Source organism: Microcebus murinus, chromosome 6 (genome assembly GCF_040939455.1).
Source record: "Microcebus murinus isolate Inina chromosome 6, M.murinus_Inina_mat1.0, whole genome shotgun sequence".
NCBI lineage: Eukaryota > Metazoa > Chordata > Mammalia > Primates > Cheirogaleidae > Microcebus > Microcebus murinus.
Genome location: NC_134109.1, coordinates 54,491,208 through 54,504,362, shown reverse-complemented (window position 1 = coordinate 54,504,362; position 13,155 = coordinate 54,491,208).

Here is a 13,155-nt window from a genome sequence, read left to right as displayed (position 1 = left end):
ATTTTGCCATTATTTTGAAAAAACCATATTTACTAAGTAACTTTTTTAAGTTAGAGACCATTCTAGGCTTTGGATAGACAGCAATTTTAAAAAGACAAAAATATCTTCCCCTTGTGGAGCTTGCATTCCCCTGAGGGAGGATCAGCAAATTAAAAACAAGTAAATAAATAAACAAGTTATCTATAGGATGTCAGATAATAAATCATTTGAATATAATAAATCAAGAGGAAAGACAGATAGTGGTGAGTATATTTTTTTATTAATACCAGGTATACATAATGGGCTTATTGATATGATGAAATTTGAAAGAGTTGAGGAGGAAACCTTAAAGATATCTGAGGAATGGGCTATCAAATCAGAAGCATAGAGTACTTGGTTAAGTTGCATTACTTGTGTGTTCAAGAAAAACAGGGAGGTAGAAAATCTGGAGAAGAATGATACAGAAGGAAAGTGGCGGGGAGAAGAAGTCACAAGGTACTGGCCGTTGAGACCCTATAGTGTCATTTCCTATTCTTTTCAGATACAGTTCACTCGCCATAAAGTTAACTAATTTGAAATTTTAAAAAATCATTGGAATTTATTTGTTGTATATTTTCTATGTTCTGTAATATTCCCACAATTTAATTTTATTATATTTTCTTTATCTTAAAAAGAAACTCTATACCCATTAACTCTTTCCCCAATTCACCTACCACCAGCTCTAGGGAACCTTTAACCTACATTCTTTTTCTGTTGATTTGCCTATTTTAGATAGTTTATGTGAATGGAATCATATAACATTTTCATTTGTGAATAGATTCTTTCACCCAGCGTAGTGTTTAATGATGCATCTATGTTGCAGCATCCAATCCATTTTATTGCATACCTTATTTGGATTATTTGTTCTAAGTATTCTTTATATATTCTGGATATAAGTTCCTAACTAAATGGATGATTTGCGAATACATTCTGTTGTCTTTTCACTTTAACTTTCTTATGTTATCATTGGAAAAATTCACAGCACAAAATTTTTATTTTGATGAAGCTTAATTTATTTTTTTAATCACTGTGCTTTTCATATCATATGTAAGAAACCATTGCCCAGTTTAACTTAATAATATTTATTTCTATGATTTTTATAAGAATTTTATAGTTTTAGATCTTACATTTAGGTATATGATTAATTTTAATTTGATTTTTCTATTTGTGTGAGTTAGGAGTCAAACATAATTTTTTGACATGTGAATATCCAATTGCCTCAGCACTATTTGTTGAAAACACTGTCCTTTCCTCAATTTATTTGAGTTGGCACTGTCATTGAACATCAAATGACCATAAATATATGGGCTTATTTCCGGATTCTCACTTTTATTTCTAGTGGTATATCTGTCCATATTTACGCCGGTAAATTGTCTTGATTACTGTAGATTTATAGTGCAGAACGAGCAAAATTTTACCTCTCCCATCTTAGAGTTTTTGGCTATGTCTGAAAGGAGTGGAAGTCCTAAAAAGTGGCAAAACCTAAACTTTAATAGAAGGTTGAATAAAGAGAAGCAATTGTGGAAAAGAAACTAAATTATTTGGAGAGGCTAAAGGAAGATAGGCATTACTTTAACAGTGTCTGTATGTACAAAATTCTCTTGACTATTACTCCCTGCTAAAGAATATTTCTTTTTTACTGATACAGGGAAAATATTTTCACATGGGAATCTGTAATCTCCTGTATTCAGGGGGAAAAAGGAGGAAAATTAGAATGTCCTTGCATCAGCTGTTTCTCAAGTGATTTTAGCTTAAAATAATCCTTATGCCAAACTATCATAATCTGAGTTAGTGTATTCTTCCACCCTTCAAGAGTAATTTTGAAATGAATATATTTGAGTCCTCCTATTTTGTGCTTTGTCAAGATTATTTTGGGTATTCTAGGTTGAATACTCAAGTTGGTTGGCTATTCAAGTCTGTGTGAGTGTAAGGATCAGTTTGTCAATTTCTGTCAGGAAACAAAAGATTTTGATAAAGATTTCATTGAATCTGTATATCATTTTAAGGAGTAATGCTATCTTAACAATATTAAGTATTTTCATCTATTGACATGAATTTCTTTCCATTTATTTAAAGCTGTTTAAGTTTCTTGGAACAATATTTTTTTCAGTTTTGTATAGTATATACATCCTGCACTTCCAAGAATTTTATTTTTTGATGTAATTATTAATAGAATTTTTTAAGTTAAAACGTGGATTTTTCATGCTAAAGCATAGAACTATAACTGATTATGTATATTGATTTGTACTCTAAAACATTGCTAAACTTGTCTATTAGCTCCAATACCTTCAGTGCATGACTTAGGATTTTTTATATACAAAATCATGTCCTCTGCGAATAGATATATTTTATGTCTTCCTTTATAATCCAAATGCCTTATATTTGTTTGGTTCTTGCCTAATTAACCTGGCTAGAATCTATACTGCAATGTTAAATATAAGTGGCAAGAACATACATCCTTGTCTTTCTTCCTGATTTTAGCATGAAAACATCTAATCTTTTATAATTAAATATGATGTCAGCTGTGGGTGTTTAGTAGATGTACTCAAGGAAGTTCTCTTCCATTTCCAATTTGTTGAGTGTTATTACCTTGAGAAGGTGTTTGACTTTAATATTTTTTTGTGTCTATTTAGATAATCACGTGGTTTGTTCTTTATGATACTAATATAGTATATTGAGTTGATTGATTTTCAAATGGTAAATCAACCTTGCATTATTGGGATATATCTCACTTCATCATGGTCTATATTACTTTATGTAATTGCTGGATTTTGTTTGCTACTTTTTGTTGAAGAATTTTGCATTTACTTCATAAAATATATTGATATGTAGTTGTCTTGTGATGCCCTTATATGTTTTTTGTCACAGTTATATTGATTTCATAGAGTAAATTAGCAAGTGTTCCCTTACCTTTGAGGTTCTTTGAAAGGATTGTGGAGGATTGGTTCTAATTCCTTCTTATAGGTTTGGTGGAATTTACCAGTGAAGGTATACTACTTGAGCTTTTTTAGGGGAGGAGAGGTTAAAATTGCTAATTAATCTCTTTATTTATTATAGGTATATCAAAGTTTCTATTTCTACTTGAATCAGTTTTATAATTTATGTTTTCTTAGTTATCTAATTTTACATAAATTTTCCCATTATATTCTCTACAATCATTTTTATTTATGTAAGTTGGGGGTGATGGCATTCTTTAATTTATCATTTTAATAAATTGAATAATGAATAATCTCTGATTTTTTAGTATCAGTTTAGCTATAGATCTGCTAATTTTTTTGATCATTTAAAAAATTGAATTTTGTGTTGCTTTGCTCTACTGGTTTTCTATTCTCTATTTCCTTTATTTTCTCTCTAATTTTTATTACTTATTTTTTCCTGCATGCTTGAGTTTAATCAGCTGCATTTTCTTTTTTAAGATGAAGGGATAGGTTTTTGATATTCTATATTTTTAAATGTAAGTTAATACATTTCCTCTAAGCACTGCTTTAGCTACATCCTCTGAGTTTTAGTAAGCAGTCTTTACATTTTTATTTATCTTAAGTACATTCTAATTTTCTTTGTTGTTTCCTCTTGGACCCATTGGATATTTAGAAGTGTGTTCTTTAATTTTAACAAATTTGTGTCAGCTTTAAATTCAATTCTTTTGTGGATATATTTTGTATAAGTTGAATCCACTTATATTTATTTAAACTTATTGCTTTAAATATGGCCTATCCTAGAGATTGTTTCATGTACATTTGGTAAGATTCTGTATTCATCAGTATTGGGTAAGTGTTCTCTGAATGTCTATTAGTTCCAGTTATTTATGGTGATCAGATCTATTTCCTTGTTGATGTACTACTGCTTGGTGATTACATCCATTGTTGAATGTAGAATATTAAAGCTCCCAATTAGTATTGTTGAATTATTTACTTTTCCTTTCAGTTATATGAGTGTTTGCTTAATGTGTTTTGAAGCTTTGTTGTTAGAAATATAGATACATGCTTATAATTGATTCTTCTTATTATAAAATGTCCCAATAACAGTTTTTCTATGAAAGTATATTTTAAGACATTCCAGTATTCTTTTTGTTACTCTTTGCAAGATATACATTTTTTTACTTTAAATCTCACCCTATTTGTGTCATTGAATCTAAAATATCTCTTTTAATTTTTATTCTAATAAAAATAAAAAGAAATTGAAGAGTTATGAATAGAGCACTGACATTTCTCTTAAATTTAAAAAGATTGTTTATTATTGTGTCAAATGATAAAGTTAGTGTAATGGTTAATACACAGTGATACACATTTGATACAACCCACACAGCTATACAAGACAGAATGAACCTTAATATAAATTATGGGCTTTATATAATGACGATGTAACAATATTTATCAGTTATAAAAAATGTACCACATCAATGCAATAATCAAAGGGGAAACTGAGGGTGGAAAGAGAGGATAACTCTGTACTTTCTAAGTTTTCTGTAAACCTAAAACTTTTTCTAAAAAGTTAAGTCTGTTTATAAAAATAAAAGGTTCCTATAAATGTCCCATATTCAATTTTGCTTCATCAGTTAACATGTCTTAAGAGTTTTTTAAGTCATACAGAAAGATTTATTTTTGAAAAATTATGTAATTTTCTAGCTAATGAGTCTCTTAGCATCAACAGTGATTAAACAATCTCTGAAAATCAGTGTGTCAAATTATGCTCATTAAATGGAAATATGTCCATATAAATATAAATAGATATATATTTCAGAGTTGAATTAAAGTTACAGCTTAAGATGATAACATGATTATTCTGAACAAATTAGAAATATTAGAGAATTCTACCTTAGCAGAGAAATTGTAAAGGCTTAGGTCCTGCTTAAATATAAAGAGATATATTCAAGTAGACTAAAAAGTAAATTATAGTAATCATGGCAGATATATTTTATATTTAAGAAAATTAAAATATTTTCTGAATACACACAATTTATATTTACTTTACATACAAGATTTGTTAACTGCATAGGTAATATATTTGTGTTTTAGTTGTTTTTATGTCTTTTACTATTTACTAATAAGATTCTAGAACAGTTTTTTCAAAAATATTTCCCAGAAAACACTGACCACAATAAATTTTATTAATTTTATACAAAAAGAAAGTGATGAAATAGATTGGTAAAATGAGTTGGAGAATCACTGAATAGCAAAATTCTCCTCTTACAGAGTTGCAGTGGGCATTAGCATTTTAAAGACTCTATGCTGTCTTGCACTAAAGAAAGCTCTTTTACTTTCTTTAACTCGACATTTTCAAACTTATTTGACTAGATAACACTTTTTTTTTTCTTTAGAGAACACTACTAATGTCTCAAGGAGACTGTATGCTCCAAAGGAACTATTAGGAACATACCAGTCCTATCCAATCTCCTAATTTTATAGTTGGGAAGATTTAAGACCCAAATCACTTAGACCATAACCCAAGATACATTAAGTAAAATAATTATGCCAAACCATATAGCAAACTAGTGACAAAAGTGAAACAATTCAAATCCAATTATCCACAACTTACTTTAATTTCTACTATCTCACACTATGATTTTCATTATTGGAATGAATTTCCTATCCCCCAATGTAAGTAATTTGGAGGACATTTAAGTGTTGTTATTTTTACTTTAAAAGACATCTATATGTATGTGTATATTTATTCATAGATTATAAATTCATGTGTGTATATATTTATGTCTTTATGTGTTTCTTTATGTCTCCATGAGTCTTACATGTGCATATTAACCTGCATACTTATGTTCATTTATATATACCCTAACAAGAATTGAGAAAAAACAGTGGCATGTACAAATTACCCTAGGTAAGGGGATCATTTTAACCTCTCTGTGTGTTGTCTTGTAGGGAAAATACATAGCTCTACTGGGTACAGAAAGAGCTTCTCTGAAATGGGCTGCATTATATCATTAAAACCTTGAAATCAAAGCCTAATACAAGAAAATTGATTCATTCAATGTATCAGACATTAATTCTAGTAAGTATTAATATAAACATGAAGGATAGGAAGATGGAATAAAGAAGGAGACATATGGCTAAGAGTGGCATTTATCACAAATTCAGCATTACTCAGTAAGTAGTTCTGGATATCAGATAAGATTCTTTATCTTGGTCCATTCTCAAATTATTATTTTCTTTGCATTGGTCCTTATTTTCCTAGAAAGTATAATGTACACAATAAATAGAAGTTTATTGCCCCAGGAAGCAAAATACCAGTCTTATTTCCTCATTCTCCTTTTGATAAAATGAAGTATTTTAAATAGTGACATAATATGAAATACTTTCCTTTCTTATGAAACATGTATTATTTTTACTCATAAATTTAGCATAAGCTACTCAAACATGGAAATCCTGAGTTACTAAAGTGCCTGATTGAGTTTTAATAGCATTCCATAGGAATTATAATAGAACCCATGTTTCTGTCCAAAGGTAAAAATCCACTTTTAGCTTGGTCCACAATGGATAAGTTATTCTTGTCAGAGAAATACATCTATAAGACTCCTATCTCCACATTAGTATAGTGAGAATGCCAAATAGAATCATCTGGACAAGAAACTCAGACAGAAATGCTAATTATTTAAGACCATGAAAACAGAAAAGAATGTTCTTCCTTGCATAAAAACGACTGCAGGAAATATTTTAGGGCCTCATTGGAGAAAACAACTGTTGTTTAAAAAAACAGCTGATAAAGATGATGTTTAAGATTTGAACACTGACATACAGTATATAGAGTCTTAAAATCACTGTGCAGTAAAAAAAAAAAAAAAAAAAAAAAAAAAAAAAAAAAAAAAAAAAAAAAGGATCACGAGGTGTATTAGTTTTCTATTCCTATATAGAAATCATCACAAACTTAGTAGCTTAAAACAAGAAAAAGTTATTATTTCAAAGTGTCAGAACATGAGGTACTGGGTTCTCTGTTCAGGATCTCATCTGACTGAAATTATTATTTTGATCAAGGGTTCATCTCATCTGAGGCTCAGTGTTCTCTTTCAAGCTCATTGGTTGTTAGCAGCATTTAGTTCCTTATGGTTGTAGGACCAAGGTGCCTGTTTTTTTGTTTGTTTTTGTTTTGTTTTGTTTTGTTTTGTTTTCCCCTAGTTTTCAGCCACTGGTGTCTTTCAACTCTGTAGGCCATATTCAAGTACCAGCCATAGGGCACTTTCACAACATGGCAGATAATTTCTTCAAACTTAGCAGGAAAATCTTCTTTTTTTTTTTTTCATTCACTATTGTGGGCCTGAGTCATATAAAATGTAACATAATCACAGGATTGATTATTCCATTACCCTTGCTCTGGTATAGCCTGAGCAAGAAAGCAAGTATCCCATTATGTTTTTGCAGATCACATCCAGCCTCAAAGAGCATGGGAATCTTGGAGGCTTTCTTAAAATTCTCGCTACTACACTAGAAAATTATATTCCATTTTACAACAGGAGGGAATGAGAAAAGCATAAGAACATAGAAAAGTTTCAGTAAAATTTGTATAATTTAACATAAAGTCAGAATGGAACCAATTATGTTATTCAAATGCAGATAATGGAAAATGTAGGTTCTCAAATTGAGATTTACTTCATTATTCATTAAGGCTCACATTTCACTTCATAGGTATCTTTCCCTTTTATAAAAGTGCATATTTCTTTCAAATTCTAAATATATTAAACTTTTTAATCATTGAAAATAGATATTGATATTCCTATTAGAGTCATTTTAATATAATTTAAATATATTATTTACAATAATTACTATGATTGAGGTAATTATATTTATATTTCATGTTGTTAGATCAATCTTTCTTAACTGAAAATACTGCTTCCCTAAAGTCTGACAAAAATAGTTCCTTTAGCTTGACAAAACTTTAAAGTAGTTTTTTCCAGATAATATGCCCCTGATCTCTCTTTTCTTAGAGCATTATTTTAGAAAATTTGCAATTGTAAATTCTCTTCTTTGACATTTACAAACTATACATGTTGTTCTCAAGGGCCCAGGAGCCATCCCTTTGAAAGGTAGTTATTGAAGGTGATATCACCCCAACCTTCTAGTTTCTATGGGAGTATAGTAGCCTAGTTTTAATAATTCACAACTAATAAATAAAGATAGCCTAAACACATTAACCACCCTTCTGCCTAACATCCTTCAGTACTTTTCCATTAGTTTCTCCACTGTTTAACAATCCTCCCACTTTTAGTTTCAGATCAATTGAATTTAATATCTTTCTACTCCTGCAATGGACTTGGCTGCTATTACACTAGTCTTGAATAAAGTCTTTTTAAAAATACTTTTTAAAAAAGTATCTGGTGCAATGTCTCTTTGATAAGTCTAGATTAAAGAATCATGAAAATTGTTGTTAATGTACAAGATGAATCTTAAATGACTATTTTATTTGAGTGTTTTTGATACCCATAAAAGATACATTATGTATATATGGAATACCCTTATAAACAGAAATAACTCAGTGAAGGATTATTTGTGTCAGAGAGTGCTATATACTATACTTTTACCTATATTATTTGAACTCAGGTGAATGTTTAGACAACAGCATTTACAAAGCAGCCTTATCTCATTATTAGGCAGCCAGCCAAGATCATCATGGTGCTATTGACTATGTAGCAAAAAAAAAAGAAAAACTTTGGTTTAATGGAAAGTTAGAATCTTTAACTAAGATTTACTTCATCTGCAATCATAAACTTGAAAATTCACATTGTAGGTAGTTTCTCCTGTTGCACATTTGCTTTTCTTTATCTTAAACCTTTTAAATATGTTAGAACTTATAAACTTAATTTTTATTAATGAAAACAATGTAAATGTCTTATGCTAAGGATGCTATATGAGTGAAAGTGCTGGGGAGAGTTTTTTTGAAATACAAAAGAAAAACTTTATTACTTTGTTGTAGGTTTGCTCAACTTCAACACTTGAAGTTTTGGGCTGAGTAAGTCTTTATCGTGAGGGGGTGTCTTGTGCATTATAGGATGTAATTATCTAGTTTCTTACCTCCTGGATAATAGTAGAATACCACTCCCAGCTGTGACATCCAAAAGTCTTCAGACATGGTGTGGCATCCCTGAGCTGTGTATGTATGTTGAGGTGGGGGGAGGAGTAAGTAGAAAAAAAAATACCCCTTAGTTGAGAAGCACCATTTTGTTGTTAGAAGATTAGCAGATAAAGACCTTGCTGCTGATCTAATGCATTTGGAATTTATCAAGGCATTAATATGAAAATAGATAATTCTCTTCCTTACATTGGAAATTATAACAGAAGCAGGAAATCATCATTTTTCATATATTCACTTGTTAGAGTAGGAGACTAGGAGACAAGGCTGAGACCAGATGCAAGGACTTGAAGATCAGGTGCAAGTGTTAAAGTAAGCAACTCTCAAGCAGAAGCTAACTAGAGGGGCAGAAGCTAACCACAGGTAAGGACTGGCTTCAGCTGTCTTATTAGCTCTCTCTGCCACCTTACATGAACTTTGGCTAATTGCAATATCATTTACATTGTGGTTTTAAAATTTCTCTACCTTTGAAATCGCTATGACAGTTCTGAAACAAGCATACAAAGTATGAAAATGGGAGAAAATTTAGTTCTAGAAATTATTACCCAAATTCTGAGTAAAAGCCAATCCCTTGGCTTTGAGTATTACCCTCCACTCAATTAGTATGACTACAAAAGACCTAAAACCACTTCCTCCCAGTGCAGCTGCTCTCTTTCAAGCCTGCCCACTCTACTCCCTGAGAGTATACTTTTGCTTTCAATAAAAAGCTGTCACTTGCTTGGCTTACATGGTGTGTACTGAAATCGTTTTCCCAACAAACCCCAAGAACTTGAAAAAATCCCCACTTGGAGACTTGTGGCACACTAATTGATCTCTGGGCGTGCCTAGTCTAAGACAAGAATATCTGACCTATTATCCAAGGGGACATGGCATTGCTGTCTGTTGGGTCTCTTGGATATGCAACTTTAAGAACAACAACAACAAAAAAAAATAACTTGTCAAGCTTGTTTGACAATCCTTGTACAGGAAATCAAACCATGCTATCTGAACAAAGGAAACAAGTTCAGAATTTGAGATTGAGATGAAATTAAACTGGTGAAGCATAGACTATAAAATTAATTGCTCTCTCCCTGGCCCTCTTGTCAACACTGTGAAGCAGGTTCCGTCAGGGGACAGTGGTGTCTTGTTCTGGCATACAAAAAGAGATGAGGTATCTTCAGACCAGAGTGAGAGGACTATATCCAGGCTAGAATAACATATTGGTGTTTTACTTACACTACATACAAAATATATTTGCTACATTAAAGTATTATGTCATCTTTCAAAACCTATCCTAAGTATTATTAATATTTCCTCCAGAAAATATTCTAAAATCTCAAATTTGAATACATGCTAGTTTCTATGTTACGGCACTCCTCAATCATAGCAGTTATTATAATATATTGTAAAGGTGTATTTTTCATGGCTTTTTATCACACTGGAAACAACTTTAAAAGCCAGGACTGTGGCCTATTTGACTCTGTATCTCCAAACATAGACTGATGCTGTGTGTGCAGTCACTGTTCATAGAATGAAGAATTTAATTAATTATATAGGCTATCAAATCAAAAGTAGAACCCAATGTCAAAATAATAAGTTAAACTAAAGAGCATATGGAGAGGCTAAAATATAAAATTGATAAGAAAATCTAATATACTCATAACATTCAGCTGTATTTGGTAAGGTTGGTATTTACTTGCTTATTCTTTTCCACAATGATTTCATAAAGTGAGGTCTCATATTTCCTTTACTTGACACTCATCTCTTAATTTCTCCTTGTCTAGGATCCATAAATAGAAAAAGTCAAAGAACAAAATTTTTCTGTCTTTTCTTCTGCCTAAGACTCCAGAATCTCATTTCCCAAACAAGAAAGCATCATCTGAGTATATCTACATGTGATGTGTTATACACAACTTTATCAAGGGATTATTGCAAACTTTTATTAGCAGGGGATAAGGCTCTGTAAAGTAGCAGCTAAAATAATTTTCAAAGTGCAGGTCATTATTTTTCTGCTGAAAAAATACTTCTTCCAAATTTAAATGTTCATATTAAAAAACAAAACAAAATATTTTTCAAATATAACACATATGACCGTGAGAAAATTGTTGAAGTGAGTTGTTCAGTAACAGCACTGACAGGGAAGTTTCTTTATAAATTGGTGCCAGAGATTGTAAATTTGTATTGATGCAAAACTCAGCCTTTGGACTTAAAAATTTGAGACACAGACTCATGATTTATTAAAAACCCTCTTGTTCCAGGAAACATGATGAATAATTGACTCCTTAAATGCATGTGAATTATATGCAGCCCTTTTTTTTTAGCAGACAGATACTTCTGCTGAATTAACATGAATGCTCCTTATGTATATTGAATAGAAAAGCATGTTGTTTCACACAAAAATTCTCTGAACAGAGATAAAATAAATAGAGCAATAACAGAATGAAAGATAGCCATCCCACAGAGTTGACTAAAAAGAGATCTAAAATGACAAGAAAAGAACAAGATACAATGAGGGAATCTAATCAAGGCAGAAGCAATGAAAGGATAAGTTGAAAAGCTGATGGGTATTTAAGATAAAATGAAGAAAAATTTCTGATTTAGTGAAGGTAAAGCAAGAAAAATATATTTAAAGTGCCAGAAACTGACTAGAAAATTTTTTCAAGAGTCCAAAGCCATTACATTCATAACAAGCATGCTAGGGTAGTTTTACTCAAACACTAGAAGGCTCAGATGAAGATATCTAGTTCTTAATCATTCTCAAGGTAGTAATAATCCTGTTCCCATCCCTGGTGCAATTAAGGTACAGGGACAAGAAAGAGAACCTAGTCTCAACCTCAATGTTGCAAAATTCAATAAAAGGTATTGCAAAAAGATCTCTCTTTTTCTATATATAGAGGTTAGACTGCACAAGGAAGAAGTAAAATAATGGGGATTCAGAATCATAAAGGGTATTCTGTTTCCTTTTTATATATGGAGAAGGTAGGTGTGGTGACAGTGGAGAAATAGTATTCAAAGATACAGAAATGAGAAGGAACCATGAAAGAAATAAACCAGGGGAAATTGGTACTAATTCCACCTTCTACTCCAATGACAGTAATGTGGTGAGCATGGGAGATAGTGAAGATAAATGGGAGGAAGGGCAATATGGGAGGATATAAAACTAAGATATTTCAAGATTAATGAGGTATATTTTCTCTCTCCCTCCTAAGGATGGGATGTTATCTTTGAGGGAGTACATTTGCCTTTTTATAATGTCCTTTAACTGTGTTTCTATTTGATTGTAAACATATTAAAGTTACATTTTTCAGGTTTTGATATGTTCTTGGAAATTGCAATAGACGAATGGAAGACAAGGTAGAGTAACCTTCTTTGTCATCCTTTCTCAAGTGATGATAAAAGAATGTAGACTGGATAGGGGAGAAAGCAAGTCCTAAATTGATTGATATAAAGAACAATTTTGGAAGTATAAATGAAGTCATAGATGAGTTTGGGTGGAAATATCATAGTGATATGTGGATTCTTATAGAATTAGAATATTAATGTAATTCATTCTAGTTGTCATAACATTTAATTATAGCCTTGAAGTATGGGGCCCACGGCCAGTGGAATAAAACTGAAGGACATTATAATTGAGGCAGGTTAGATGAATGTAAAGATGTAATTATGTATAGGTTATCTTAATAAGAATGAATAGCCTATACATGGTGATGTTAGTTTTCTATTGCTGAGTAGCAGATTATCACAAACTTAGCCACTTTGGAAAAATAAAACTATTTGTTATCTCATGCCTCTGCAGGTCAAAAGTACAGGTAGGCTCAGATGGCTCTCTGCTTAGAGACTCATGAGGTTAACATTAAGGTGTTGGCTCAGGCTGGCTCTTTGTAGAGATCCTGGGAATTAACTACCAGGGTACAACCACCTGAAAGTTAAAGCTTACAGCTCTTATAAAACAATAGCACAAGAGGGAAAATAAAACAAGGTACCATCTAACATGATGAACAGACCAATATCACACAAATCAATACTAACACTGAATGTGAAAGGTCTTAATGCTCCACTTAAAAAACACAGACTGACTGAATGACT